This window comes from Fukomys damarensis, unplaced genomic scaffold (assembly GCF_012274545.1).
Source record: "Fukomys damarensis isolate Sample0158 unplaced genomic scaffold, DMR_v1.0_HiC HiC_scaffold_19, whole genome shotgun sequence".
NCBI lineage: Eukaryota > Metazoa > Chordata > Mammalia > Rodentia > Bathyergidae > Fukomys > Fukomys damarensis.
Genome location: NW_022900931.1, coordinates 2,574,294 through 2,589,794, shown reverse-complemented (window position 1 = coordinate 2,589,794; position 15,501 = coordinate 2,574,294). Strand labels below are relative to the sequence as shown.

Here is a 15,501-nt window from a genome sequence, read left to right as displayed (position 1 = left end):
ATCTCTCAGTATCTTCAATGGTGAAGTCATCCATTCATCCACCCACCCACTCATTCATCCATCATCTATCCACCCAGCTGTTCATCCATGTACTCATCCACCCACCCATCTGCTTATCCACCTGTCCACCCATCCATCCACCCACCCATCCATCCATCCATCCACCCACCCACCCATCCACCCATCCATCCATCCATCCATCCATCCATCCATCCATCCATCCATCCATCCATCTACCCATCCATCCATCCATCCATCCATCCATCCATCCATCCATCCATCCATCTATCCAACACTCAGGGATACCCTCTGTCTTCTAGCCTGAGTTCTGGACCTAGGGATATGAGAGGAAGCAGGCATGGATGCACCCTTTCATCATCAGGTTCTCAGAGGAGGCCTCCCATGGAGCACAAAGTCTGGCTTTGTCATCAGATACCTGGGTCAGTTCTCATTTCTGTGTGCTTGAGTGACTTTGAATACATTATCAACCCACTCTGGTTCTATTTCCCTCCTAGTTAGGTTTGGGTTAGAAACATCTACCTAGCAGTAGCATCACAAGATTATCAGTGACATAAGGACTGGGCTTTCTCAGGTGTCTGTGGTCATTTTTGTTGTTATTAATATTTAGTAATGGTGGTAGTTGGATGTTCCTCTTGCCAGCCTGGCTTTCCCGTTACCCCTAGCAGCCCTGCCCTCTCTGGGTGCGGGTCTGCGAGCTATTCCTGGGTATTGGTGTGGTGAGTTCATAGACCCATTAGTGACCCAGGGTCTGAGATATGATCAGGAGGTGATGGGGACACAGGGACAAGGGCATACTTCCTCAGTGAGGGTAGTTGCAGAGGACAACACACTGTTCACCTTTATGTCTGCTTTGATGTTGAGGATTTAAACCCATTATGGATTTTGTGAGCTAGACCTGTGAACTACCTCTCCCTATTGCTGATCTTTCTGGAAGCCTTGAGATACAGAAGCTGGTCCAGAGCTTTGGTTGGGTCAGAGACAGATGTAGCCTTTCCTTTTTAAAAAGCAGGAAAATGCTAATTCTGCAATTTGCTTTTACTTTATGAACATTTATGAACATTGATTTCTTATCCATAAGATGGAGATAAAGATGTCCACCATCCAGATTGGCTTTAAAGATCAAGGTATTTAACACCCAACAAAGGCACCTGTAAGCACGGTAATGATGCATGTATCTAAGTGGGCACTGGTGATTCTCTATTGCCCTTACCGTGCCATATGTATTGCATCCATTTGTATGACTTACAGTCCACATAGCAAGGTGAATTGAATAGTGTGCTTCCCCTTGCTCCAAAGATGCAGACAAAAATGGACAAAATGTAACAAAAATTGTAAATGCAGTTGAACTTGAAAGCAAGAGGAAGAGACTCGTGCACCATCAGTAGATGGATCTCAAAACTCAAGTTAGGAATTCGTGCTTAGATGCAGGGTCAGAAGGAGGCACTGGGCTGAAGTGAGTCCTCCATCCAGAGGGTAGGGAGAGCTGAACTGAGACCCTTCAGTCAATGTGAGCCCTGAGAAAGGCTGCCACTTCAGTAAGCAGGAAAACCAGTTGGGTACCTGCTCTCTGCTGTCAGAGAGGCTCCCGATTTTGACACAGAGCCAACATTTGTACCAAAGAAAGCATTAAGTATCAAAGACACTTGACAGCAATAGTCACAAATGCCAAGTCAGGACATGGGATATCCACCCCTGGATGCCCAGAAGCACAGGAAAATGATGCTCACAAAGGAATTAATATTCCAGAGCCACAGGCGGCAGTGAGCTACAGTTTCAAAATAGGTGTGTTTAAATTTTTCAACAAGTTAAAGGAATGCAGGTCATAGACAAAAAGTAGGACATCCGGGAGGAAATGAACAGGTGTTTAGAACAAGAACCAGAGGGGAATTCTAGGAATGTAAAACACAGTCATTAAAGAAAAAGAGGTTTCATGTCCCTGTTCCTATTCCAAAGGCGATTGTCTCAGGTGTCCACAGCTTTGCTGCTTCCCTTTGGAAGTGCAGTAAGGAAGTGAGAGAGGACTTGGTTCTCATGCACTAACCCCACTGAGGATCTATCCTCTACCGAGGGAAATGGGTCTCAGGGAATAAAACTAGCACGGAGCACTTACTCCTGTCTTGCAGTGTGCAGGCACAGAAATCAGCCTGCAGTGAGCATTTGTGCCTTTCATTCCAGCTGAGGCCCTTTTGAGGAGCCTGCTACTCTCTGAGCCTCAGAGAAAGTGGTCAGGCACAGCCCCACTGCATGTAATTGGCTGGTGGGAGGACACAGCTGGGTCTGGGTCTGCTGACTTCCAAGTCAGGTAGGTGGCTTAGCCACTCAACTATTGGCCCTGGAGTCATGCAATGGACAGAGCAACCAGTGACAGCAACTCTCCCTCAGACCTTGCTGGGCTTCACAGTCCCATCTGGGTCCATTTCCCAAAAGTGTGAAGATCAATTTGCTTAGTAATTAATGTGCTAACATTAAACTGTTTTATGTGGACTTAATTTTGCGTTTCTGGGCATTCATTCTATTATCCTGACTCCTCTGCTATAGCTGCTGCCTCTGTGTTGGCCCTCATGGTTGGCTCTGGTGACCAGGGAGTCCTTCCTGTCTCTAAGCATCCTGCACCGGTGGGATGAGCGACTGCCAGTGAAAAGAATGCATCACTGAGGGCAAATTCTAGGACAAAAATTCAAGTCCAGCAAGAGCTCCTGATGGTTGCCTGGGGCCTCCAGGGATTACTAAACTCTTTACCACCAGGACCTAGTGATAGGCGCACGACGTGGCATCCATTAAGGAGATTGGTTAGGCTTCAGGGAGTGGATCAGGAATGCATAGGGCATGACAATTGGTGGAGTTAATTGTAATTAATGACTAAGAAGCCCTCAAGAATTCAACACTAATTTAAAAAGACACATATAAGGATGCAAAACAGGTCCGACTGTTTTTAAATGCTTCCCATTTAATGCATATTTATCAGAAGTACATTTCTTCAGACATGCTTTTGGAAGAATGATTGAAAAATGCTCTTAAAATATCTCAGAGTTCCCTCCTCATCAAAGGAGAGGGATAATTGGCAGTGCAAACAAACACATCCTTAAAGATGTTGAAGTTTAACCCAGCTTGGAGTTAGGCAACCGATCATCCAGGAAATTTCTGTAAGTTTGGTGACTTGGGGTGAAATGGTAGGTTCTTATCCTAGCCATGCTTAGAACTCTGTTTTTAAAAAGGAAAGAGGTAATTTGGAGTGTAGAAGACAAAGGAGAGGGATAATTGGCAGTGCAAACAAACACATCCTTAAAGATGTTGAAGTTTAACCCAGCTTGGAGTTAGGCAACCGATCATCCAGGAAATTTCTGTAAGTTTGGTGACTTGGGGTGAAATGGTAGGTTCTTATCCTAGCCATGCTTAGAACTCTGTTTTTAAAAAGGAAAGAGGTAATTTGGAGTGTAGAAGAGTAATAAAGTAAGGTTTTGGGTTGTAAGGGCACTCAAGTACATTTCCATTGAGAAGTCACTTTTATCCAGTGAGAAGTGTTTTACAGATAGAGTGTGGAAGAAAAGAAGATTGAAGTCTGTCCCCACCAAGGGTTAGAGCTTGCTGAAAATCCTGGATAGTTCTTCCATTTAGAGGTACAATCAAGCTCTTCCCTTGAATCTGGCCTGGGTCAGTGACACCCAATATTACAACACAGCAGCAACAATGCTGGTTTCCAGGCACAGTCTTTGTGACCATAAATCCTGATGTGTCAACTTGAATGGAGTAAGAAATACCTAGTGGACCAATAAAACATAGTTCCAGGTGTTTCTGTGGATGATTGACATGAAGGCCAGCAAGCTGAGGGGAGGAGACCCAGCCTAGTTGTGGGTGGCAGCAACCAATAGGCTGGTAACTTGGATGGAATAAAAAGAGAAAAAAGAAGGAAGTGTCTCTGTTTTGAAGAACTGCAGTGTTTGCCATTAGCCCTCAATGCAGACTTGTACCAGTGATCCTCCAGTGAGCTTCCGAGTTTTCAACCTCAGGCTGGTGCTGCATCCTTAGTCCCCTTTCTTCCATGGCTTCCGTCTTCATGGCTGAGCCCGGCTAGATTCTCCCTGTTTTGATCCTGGGCCATGGAGGATTCTCCCATTCTGATCCTGTAAGCCCACCTAATAATTTCCCTTGTATAACTATGTATATGTATATTTTTCTTTTTGCTACTAATTCTTTTCTTCCAGAGAACTCTCACTCTGAGCAAGTGCAATCAACCTTGTAGAGAGGAGCTGAGGCCTGAGCTGGCAGCACCCACCGAGATCAGTCTCCTGTCTGCACAGACTTGCCAGTCACACGAAGGAGCTATCTTGGGGGTGTGGCCTCTAGCTCCTCTCAAGCTGCCCTCACTGACAGATGTAGCCATCATTGCCCAAATGACGGGTTTACAAGTGAGATCAAAGTCTGTTGATGGTTTAAGCCATTAAGTTTTGTGGTGGTTTCTTACACAGCGATAGATAGTCAGAAAAACAGTGACATGTGCCTTGCCGCATGTGCCTTTCCCCCTCCTCCATATGTATATGAATGTAGTAAAATTAAAGTTTTATTTATTTATTAAATTAAAAGTGTTATTTAGTTTTTTAAAAAAACAAGAGCATAGATTTAGAAAGCAGTACTAGGGAGTCTCTAGGTGCTAGACAGTGAGAGAGAACTCAAGTGATTCATGGGGGGAAAGAAGCCTTGAATGTCTCACAGGTGTTAGAAGCTGACGTATGACCTAGGAGCTGGAGTTTCATGCCTACACAGTATTGAGTCTTCAGTGAAGACTTGAGATCCAATATTTAAAAGAAACTGGACTTGGACTCTCTGCAAAAAGCATAGAGCAGAGAAGAATCTACCTGATTTATGACAGGAGCTGGAATAACCACGATTCATCCTTAGAGAGCAGATAAGAAACAATTTGCCATAGGTAAAAATTGTTTCTCTCAAGTAGTTGAAGCCCCAAGCCCTAATGATTTTAGAATCTAAGTCCACACAGTGCTATGATGCAAAAACTAAAACAAAGAATTAAAGGCCAAACTAATTTAGAACCAGTGAGCTCATTAAGCAGATCCAGAATGACTGTCCCATGAAAACACTTTCCCACTGTAGGGAACATTATGGCCCAGGTCAACTCTGAGGGAAAATGAGCTGATACATATAATACCAAGCTCAGAGAAAATCCACCATGATGAGGGATAGTCAGGAAAGGATGTGTCGGAGAGTTTGCATCCGAAGAACTAGAAACGATAAAACATCCTGCCACAGCATTGGCATACACATGGTATACAGATGGACAAAGAAATAAAGACAGGTGGAACTCACAAAACGAGAAGATGTTATTAAAGGCCAAAGGACTTTATGAAAATGAGAACAAATTGAAATTATAGTGTTAGAAAATCCAGCCAAATAATTTTATGTGAATAAGATTTGGGCTGCTCACCACTCAAAGGCCAATATCTGGGGGCAAGGGTTGTTTAGGAGGAATGAGGCTTATTTAACATCCAGCACCCTGGAAGATGGAGAGGAGTATTGTCCTCAAGCTCCATCTTGAGGAGCTGAAGAGTCCAGCAGTCTTTTAGAGGGAGGTAGAGGAGGAGCAGGGCAAGAAGGCTGTGCACTGAGCGGGCTCTTTGATGTCCAGGGCATTTGTCTCTCTTTTTCTTCTCCAGAACATCACAGTGGATCTCCACTTCCTGGGGATGGGTCCTGTAGTTCTTTTAAAAATAGACAGATTACTTCTCTGCAAATTAAACTTCAAAGCAATTTACATGCTTTGAAAGAGTTGACGCAGAGTACTAATGACTAAGAAGGGGCATTGCGAAGGTCACAGATGTTCTGGGCTCTGTAAATCTAAAGAAAGATTATGCAGCACTTGGAATCTTATCCATGCGGGGTGGGGGGCACTCTTCGTTAGAATTTAGGGTGCCTGGCAAAACGGAGGGAAGGTGGTGCTTACAAAACGAACAGGGTTGGGAAGACCTTGTGGAAAGCGTAGGACGACTCCCAAAGGAGCTGCCCTGTCAATAATAATTCAGAGATCTCTCAGTAGATGTTTTATATGAAAGCTTCCATCGCGAGAGCGAGGGGCGGGGGTGGAGCTGCACTACAGCTTGGGAGGTGGGAGGATGAGAAGGCATGTTCTTCACGGGCTCTCAGCCTCAAGGCGGATCTGCCACCCTCACCCCTGTGGCCCCTTCACCCGTCAGTGTGTGCTAATGTTCCAGCTGTGCGTTTCCTTCAGCTTTCTGCATAGGAGTGAAGGCTTCTGTTGGTTGGTTTGAGTTCACCTTTGATTCAGAAAATACTTTTGTTGGTAGAACTTACCTGCTTGTCTGTGTGCTTGGTTTAGTAAAGAGCTTTTAACTCCATCCCTCGCATTTTGACCGCAGGCTCCTGGGAGAAATATTGAGGCCAGAACTATACGATACAGCCGCCACTGGACACATGACATTCATTAAATGTAAATAATTTAGAGGAAAATGAAATTAAAAATGCAATTCCTTGATCACCTCAGCCACATTTAAGGTGCTCCGTGGAACCAAGGCAGCTTTGCTAGTGGACAGTGCTAGAAACTCTCTGCATGGTGCTGGATTGTCTAAGAGGACCCCATAGGAAGTCATGGGTGGGAGGCATAGATCCAACCAATAGGGGCCCTTCCGCCAAGGGCAGCAGGTCCAGCCCCTCCCCACGGCCTAGGATGAAGCAGTAGACAGAAGAAGGAAGAGACAGCAGCTGTGTGTCTCCCAGCTCCTCCTGCGGACCGAGAACGCCTGCATCTGGGAGGTCTGGACAGCAGAGGCACCGGGAGCTCCAGATGTTGCTGAATTACACCATAATCCCAGCACCATATTGCTACAACAAGGCTTCATTTATACACACACACAATTTGACATGAACTGCATTTCAGAATTAAGCAGAAATGGGGAACAGCGAGAGCTTTGAGCACTAGGATGAGAACAGAGGAGGAGAAGCAAACGGTTCCAGCAGGAGCAGAAACATTTGACCGACCAGAGAAGTTCACAAAAAGAAGGAAATGGAATGTCTTCTAGGGATGGCCCCAGCCAGACATTGGTGATGAACAGAACATCCTCTAGGGGGCAGGAGCAGCCGAGCAAGATGTGAATACAACATGTCCTCCTTTCCCGGTGCTGGAAACACCAATCCCTCAGTTCGCAAGAGGAACGTGGAAAATAGGTCGGGGTGTGCCTGGTAGAGTTCGGAGCGACCCCCTAGGGCTCTGTTCATTAAAGGGAGAGTAACAGAGCATGTAGCAGAGAAAGGAGCAGGGCTGCTGCGCCTGGAGGTAGGAGAGAGACAGTGAGGCCAGCGGGCAGCCCTGGGAGCACCGGTAGACTGCGGTGTCAGGCTGTTTTGCTGTTTTGCTAGCTTGGCGACTTGGGCCATTTGGGGCTCCCTGCCTGTCCTCATGACACTGCCTGCCGGAGGAGTCTAGAAGAGAACAGCTAATGCAGTTTTTGGAGGAGATGACACTTGTGATAGGACCCGCATTCTACAAAGACACAGATTTCTCAACTTGGAGGAGGTCCTGTCCTGATAAGCCCACATGAGTTGAAAACATTATATTTCAAACTGCATTCAGTGCAGCTAACTTAGAGGATATCATAGCTCATCCTCTTAAACATGGGGTTCTTACAGTGGGGCGAAATCACCCGGCAGCCTATTTAGAGGAAACTGGAGGCCCCAAGCCCGCAACTGAAGAGCCCTGTGTCCTCTGAAGGCCGTTGAGAGCATCTTTGCTGTCCCTCCAGCTCCCACTGCTTGGTGGGTTCCCTGTCCCCTTGGGCCATTTCTGGTGCCATTGCTCCTTGGTCATCTCCTTGGGTGCCTCGCTCCTGAGGTTGTGACTCTGCTTATACGGCATGAGAGGGATCCCCTATTTCCCCGTGGGTCACACATGAGGTGGGGGGAATGGTGGTCATGACTTCAGCATCAGTTTGAGGGGGCCTAATTAAGTTAGGAGAGAGGGATGACGCGGCCTTCTGCAGGCCAGGAGTTTCTCAGATAGAAAGTAGGGAGTCACAGATACTCGTGTCAGCCCTCCACATGCCCTCTGTGTGGCCAGCTGAGCCCCCTGGAGTCTTCCTCCCTTCCTCCCTTTCCTGTCTAGAAGTCTTCTAATCCTTCTGCATCCGCTGCTGGCCCCAGACAGAGTGACCCTCCCAGAAAGCACATTCTGCTACTCAGAATCCCTCAGGGAACCCTTATGGCAGAAGGGTACTATCGAAATGCCTGAGTGACCCACGGGGAGAAGCAGCCTTGTCCCAGCAGTCTGTGCAGCTCTACAGCGTTAGAACAACGGCAGGGGCTGCCGGATGCTGTCCTCCTCCTGGGCGTTCTGCGTGTCACCTCCGTCATCTCCCCCACAGGCCTGAAGAGGGCTGCCATAGCGTCAGCGCCCCACCGTCTTGGAGGAGGAAACGGAAGCAGAGAGCTCCGTTACCATGAAGATGTTGTTTGCCGAAGGAAAATGTAACTTTTGCAGGACATAGCTAGGAACTCAGACCTCACCCACGCAGACGCTGGTGGCCACGTTCTACTCCGGGTGATCTCTGTAGGTGACTGTGCGGGTGGTGGCTTCCCTGATTCTGTCCACCTGGCCCTCCTGCGGCAGGCGACGCGCTTTCCTGCTAGTGTCTCAGCTCTGCTTCTGGCCTTCCCGGAAGCCCGGTCTGGAACGTCCTCCATCCTTCTGGTCTCCACGCAGACAGAACCTCACTCCAGAGGCTCCCCTCGCTCAGGAGGAGACAAGGACCCCGCTTCCTCCGCTACTGCCAGAGCCCTCCTCACCTCCGCTATTCCTCTCTTTCACTTCTCCGCTCTATGCTTCTGTCCTATCTGACTTCAGGTACAGAGGGCTGGGTTAATCATTTTCCAAGTTCCTGACGTGCAGTGTAGGGCTCTCCTTTCCTTAAAAAATTAATTTGCTCATAGACTACTTCAATATATACTTATTCATGAGACACTGTTTAAAAACTTGCAATATATCAGGCTAATTATTATTTTTTTTTAATTTATTTTTTTTGTACCGGGGATTGAACTCGGGTCCTTGCGCTTGCAAGGCAGGTCACCGAACCTGAGCTAAATTGGGATTGAACTCGGGTCCTTGCGCTTGCAAGGCAGGTCACCGAACCGCTGAGCTAAATCCCCGGCCCTATTTTTTAAATCGATGTCACTCTACTGCCTATAGTCATTAAAATATTTGGATCTTGGCTATTTGTTTTTGTTTGCTATTTTTAATTTGTAGAAGTTTTGTAAAAACGTAATTCTGCGTGGTTTTTTAATGTGAGCATGAGGACTGTTCAAATAATAGAGTCTTTGTTCTGGGAAAAACCTTGATTATCTTTTTAAAATTGTTTTTTATTAAGTAGTAAATATATCCGGCAGACACACACGATATACGAGGAAGGTGTAACGGAAAAGGGAGACTGATTCATGCTTTAACAGCCCAGGACAGAGGTTCCTGGTGGGTTTCGTTCGAAGTGGCTGCTCCTCATTTCCTTCTTTGCTGGAGCAGAGACAACCCGAATCTTGAATTAGGTGTTAATCACCGCTTTGCCAGCTCTTTAATACATAAATAACACGCTGTCTAGAGCTGTGTGCTCTGAACGAGTGGGACTGCGCTGTGCCGGTCCCTCCTGGTTTGCAGTTTTCCTCCCTTCTGCAGCAGGGTGGGCTTGGAGGCTGCAGCTGGCATGGATCAGGCTCTGGGCAGACCAGAAATGGGGCCACAGGGGGACGTGTCCTGTGTCCTGCTCTCTCTCTACTCCTGCTCTCTCTCTAACTTCCGCCAGACCTCAGCCCAATAGGGATTTCCTAGGTGATGAGCCTGGGAGACGCCCTGTCCGGGACAGAGAGGATGAGCCCCAGACGCACAGAGGTGCCTTCAGACTGGCCTGGGAGTGGGGAGAAACAAGGACAACGCCAGACACAGGTTCAGCTTCCCCAAGAGGTGCCAAAGGCCTACCAGAGAGGCCGCTCTAACTTCCCCTCACACCCAGAGCAGGGCCGACCCAAGCCACGCCGACTGGCAGCGTGTGACTTCTGCCTTTGCCTGCTCAGTGGATATGAATGGGTTCCATGGACCATTTCCCAAAATGAGGAAAGCCAAAGGGTCCCAGTTTCTCGTCATGCTTATGGGCCATTTGTGTTTCCTCCTCCCTAAAGTACCTAGCTGAGCTTGTCATACATTTTTCTGAGTTTTCACCCTTTTTGGTACTGATTGACTGAATGATTCATCTAAAATTTTGTTTCATTTTACCATAAATTGACAAGTATAATTGTATATATTTATGGGGAACACGGTGACTTTAATGATTTAAGAATACGAAGTGGAATAGTGAAATCAATCTGATTAAAACATCCCTCACCTCAAATACTTAACATTTTTTTGTGGCCACAATATTTGAAATTTACTCTGGGCAGCTTTTAAATGTGCATTACATGGTTGTTTACTATAGTCACCGTGCTGTACTATAGATTTTATAAAAACCCTTACTCTCTGAGATTTTGTATCACTGATTACCAACTCCGTAACCCTCCGGACCCAGCCTCTAGCAACCTGTGTTCTGTGCATTGCTTCTATAAACTGGGTTGTTTTAACTCCCACAGGTATGTGAGGTCATGCAATTGTTGCCTTTCTGTGCCTGGCTTATTCCACTTCCAAATGACAGGATTTTCCACATTTTAGGGCTGGACAGTGTTCTGTTGTGTCTATGTACTGTGTTTTCTTGTCCATTCACCTGTGGATGGCCTTAGATGATTCCACGACTTGGCTACTGGGAATTGTGCTGCGGTAAACATGAGCGTGCAGTAATCTTTTGTAAAACTGATTTCAAATGCTTTAGGTAAATACCCAGAAGAGGATTAGCTGGATCACACAGTAATCCTATTCTGGAGTTTTGAGAAGGCCATGCAGTTTCCATAAGGCCGAAGTCCTTCACAGTTCCCCTAGCAGTGAGCAGACTTTCCTGCTCTCCACACCCTCACCCCTGCCTACGTTCATCTCTGACGACCGGTCTTCTACCAGGTGAGGTGACGTCTCATTGTGGTTTTCATTTGCATTTCCTTCATCATTCATGATCAAGGACATTTTTAAAAACATGCTTCTCTTGATCATTTTTATTCTTTTCTCAGAAAGGTCTCCGTTTTAAGTTGGATTATTTTCTTGCTATTGATGTGAGCCCCTTATATATTTTGAGTATTTACCCTTATTGGTGTGTGGCTTGCAGATATTTTCTACCAATCCACACATATCTTCACACTATTAACTGTTTCTTTCCATGCAGGGAATTTTAGTTTAGTGCGATGCTGTTTGTCTACTTCTGTTTTTGTACCCAGTGCTTTTGTGGTTAGATCAAAAACTATCCCCCAGACCAACCAACATCCTGTAGGTTATTTCCTAAGTTTGCTTATAGTAATTTTATTTTCTACTTGTACATTTACATCTTTAATCCATTTTGAGTTGATTTTTATACCCGATCGAAGTGTCTAATTTTATTCTTCTGAATGTGAACATCTGGTTTTCTCAGCACCACTTATTTATTTTTTGTTTCAATACATATGGAAATAGAATTTATTTTTCAATTTTTTATTAGTACACATTTGCAGTAAATAATATTTGCATTCATTTTAGGGAGTAGGTGCCTGTGCTTAACATATTTTCATTCTTTGTATTCCCCTTCCACTCCCTCCCCATCTGTCTCTTGACCCTTTCCCCTTTGCAAAATATCTATCTCCTAGTTTCCTGTTCTTGTACTTTTATTTTGCTGTGCAATGTATTTATACTTTAGGTTTATTAAATAAGATAGACCATGTGATATTTAAGCTTGTATGCCTGATTTATTTCACTTAACATTATAGCCTGCAGGTGCATCTACTGTTCTACAAATGATTCTCTCTCATTGTGTATTTTTTGGCACCTGGATTTATTTTGGGGCTATTTACTCTGTTTCATTGGTCAGTGTTTCTATTTTTTTTTGTTTTTCCAGTGCCATGCTGTTTTAATGGCTATAGCTTTGTAATATGGTTATAAATCAGTTGGTACCATACCTCTAGCTTTGTTCTTTTTGTTGTGATTGCCTTAGCTATTCAGGTTTTTTGTGGTTTCAAATACATTTTTTTCAATTTTTATAGAAAATGATGTTGAGATTTTGATAGGGACTATCTTGCATCTGTAGATTGCTTTGGGAAATATTGATATTTTAATAATATCAATTTTAATCCATAAATACAGGTTATCTTTCCACTGATTTGTTTTCTTTAATTTTTTTAAAGCAATGTTTTATAGCTTTTAGGGTGTACAGGTGTTTCACTTTATTGGCTAAATGTATTTCTATTTTATTTTTTTGTAGAATCATAAATGTAATGGATTTATTTTTTTGGAGAGTTCCCTGTGTATAGAAATGCTATGGATTTCTGGGCACTGAATTTGTACCCTGTGATCTTATTAGTTTGAATAGTTTTTTAGTGGAATGTTCAGCGTTTTCTATATATCAGATGATGTTACCAGTAAGAGGGGAAATTTCACTTCTTCCTTTCATGTTCTGTCTCTTGCCTAATTGCTCTGTCAACAAGTCCAATACTATCCTGGACTCAAGTGGCAAGAGCAGGTACCCTTGTTTAGTTGCAGATGTTAGAGGGGACAGTTTAAATTTTTCACCACTGAGTATAATGTCAATGCTGCGCTACTCCTTTGCTGAGATATATTCCTTTAGTACCTAATTTATTTGTTTGTTCGTTTGTTTCTGGTACTGGGGATTGAATTTGGGAACTTGCGCTTGCGAGGCAGGTGGTGGAACCACTGAGCTAAATCCCCAGTCTTAGTATCTAATTTAGAAACGTTTTTGTCATGAAAGAATATTGAACATTTCAAGTACATTTTCTTCACCTAATGAGATGATCATACTTTCTTGTTGTCTCACATTCTGTTAATATGGTTTGTCAGATTTATTCATTTGTGTAATTTGAAACATACTTACATCCTAGGGATAAAATCTGTTTGATCATGATGGCTGATTCTTTTAATGTGTTGTTGAATTTAGTTATCTAGTATTTTCTTGAGGAGTTTTGCTTCTATATTCATGAAGAATATTGACTTACAATTTAATTTTCTTGTGATATACTTGTCTAGCATTAGCATTAGCATTAGGGTAATGCTGGCATTATAAAAAGAGTTTGAAAGTATTATTCCCTCTCACTTATTTGTAAGAGTTTGAAGATTGGCAGTAGATCCTTAAATGTCTAGAAGAATTCAGCTGTGAAGCCATCAGATCCTGGACTTTCTTTGATGTATGAATTTTATCACTGATTTAGTCTCCTTGTTATTTATCTGTTTAGAGTTTCTCTTACTTCATGATTCAACCTTGATAAGTTATATGTATCATTGACTGTATACATTTCCTCTAGGTTATCTAGTTTGTTTAAGTACAGTTGTTCATACCATCTCTTATGATCCAATGTGTTCACAGTATCTGTTATACTGTTTCGTCTTCCATTTCTGATATATGGAGCATTGTCTCTTTTTTGTTGGTAAGGTTTGTTGATTTTGTTAATATTTCCAAAAAAACAGCTCTTGGTTTTGCTGATCTTTTGTACAACTTTTCTAATTTCTGTTTCATTTATTTCTGCTCTGATATTTATTGTTTCTCTTGCTCTGCTAATATTGGCCTTAGTTATTTTCTTCCTTTTGTAGTAACTAGAGTAGTATTATTTATTTTATTATTTTTACATTTTTGGTGAAGCCATTTGTTATTATAAAATTTCCTTTCAGTACTGATTTTGTTGCATCCCAGGAATTTTGGTATGTTCGTTTCCATTTTGGCTTATCTCAAGATATTTTGGAATTTTCTTTTAGTTTCTTCATTGACCCATTGGTTGTTCAAATGTGTGTTGTTTAATTTCCATATTTTGTATATCTATCTGTCTATCTATCTATCTATCTATCTATATCTAAGACACTACCTCTGATATCCCTTTTCTTATTGATTTCTGGTTTCATACAATTTTAGTAAAAAAGATACTTGGTATTATTTCAAGCTACTTAAATTTGCAAAGTCTTGTTTTATTTCCCAACATGTAATCTGTCTTGGAGAATGTTCTATGGACACTGGCATGAATGTGTAATTTATTGTTGGATGGGATGTTCGGTATATGGCTCTTAATCCATTCAGTCTGAGGTGCTGCTCAAGTCCAGCATTTTAAAAATTAATCTTCTTTCTGGATGAACAGTTAATTGAGAGTGGAGTATTGAAGTCCACTATTGGTATTGTATCCCAACACCTGTCTTTTTATATTTTAATATTTGTTTTATATATTTAGGTTCTCTAATTTTAGGTGCATGCAAATTTGCAACTGCATTCTCTTGAGCTGACTTCTTTATCATTATATATATAATTGCTTTGTCTCTTAAAAATGTTTTGAGTTAAAGCCTATTTTTCATGATGGATTGTAGCTACCTGTTATGGTTTGTGACTAAAGCCTCATGTGGTCATAGGTGGGGCTTTTTCAGAGGTGGCTGGATTTAGAGTGTGTGATGCTTGGAGTTGATTCATGGTTCAAATGCTAGCTCAAGGGCACCAGGATTAAGGATGTGAGTGCTACCCACCCTAAGTAGTCTGGATAAGATAGAAGAGGCAGAAAGAAGGCTTCCTTGTTGCTTTTGCTATCTTTACCTGGAACAAACAATTTCTCCTCTATAATGCCCCTCCACCATGTGTCACTCTGCCTCAGAGCTAGCCAACTATGGACTGAAACCTCTAAGAACTGTGAGCCAAATAAATCTTTCTTCCCTTAATTTTGGGAGTTGTGAATTTTGTTTCAGCAACAAGAATAGTAACTAAGACACTACCTCTGATATATTTTAGTTTCCATTTTTTGTGGAATGCATTTTTCTATCCCTTTAATTTCAATCTATATGTATCCTTAAAAGTGAGATGAGTTTCTTATATGCAGCACATAGTTGGGTCATTTTTTTTTTAAAATCCATATAGTCACAATATTCATTGGTAAGTAGTATTGTTAGCCTTGACTTATTGTAATGAAACACCTGAGATAATCACCTTGTAAAGAGAGAAATTTTATTTTTGGTCATTTATATAGTTTTGGAGGTTCCTGTCATTATCAGTTAGCTCCATTATTTTGTACATGTTGTATGGCAGTGCATCAAAGCAGGAGTATATAGTACAATACAACTACCTGCTTTGGCTAGGAAACAAAGAGTGAGGAAATGGTTGGGGTCTCACAGACACCTTCAAGGTCATGCAGACCTTCCAATAGGTCCCATCTCTTAAAGGTTCTACCACTGTCAATAGTGCCATGGACCAAGGACCAAGCATTTAGAGGAACATTTGGAGGACCTTTAAGATCTAAATTGTAACAACAAGTAAGGACTTACTACTGTCATTTTGTTAATTGTTTTCTGGCTGTTTTGTAAATATTCCATTTCTTCTTCTCTCACCATCTTCT

General features: G+C 42.9%; 1 long non-coding RNA gene across 1 annotated transcript; it reads right to left on the bottom strand.

Annotated features, from left to right (window-relative positions):
• Positions 1-5,336: 5,336 nt before the first annotated feature.
• LOC104869195 lies at positions 5,337-8,820 on the bottom strand. The gene is made up of 3 exons (XR_782227.3): positions 8,548-8,820; positions 6,343-6,411; positions 5,337-5,732 (listed from the first exon to the last, which is right to left on the bottom strand). It is a non-coding gene; the product is annotated as an uncharacterized LOC104869195 (long non-coding RNA).
• Positions 8,821-15,501: the final 6,681 nt, after the last annotated feature.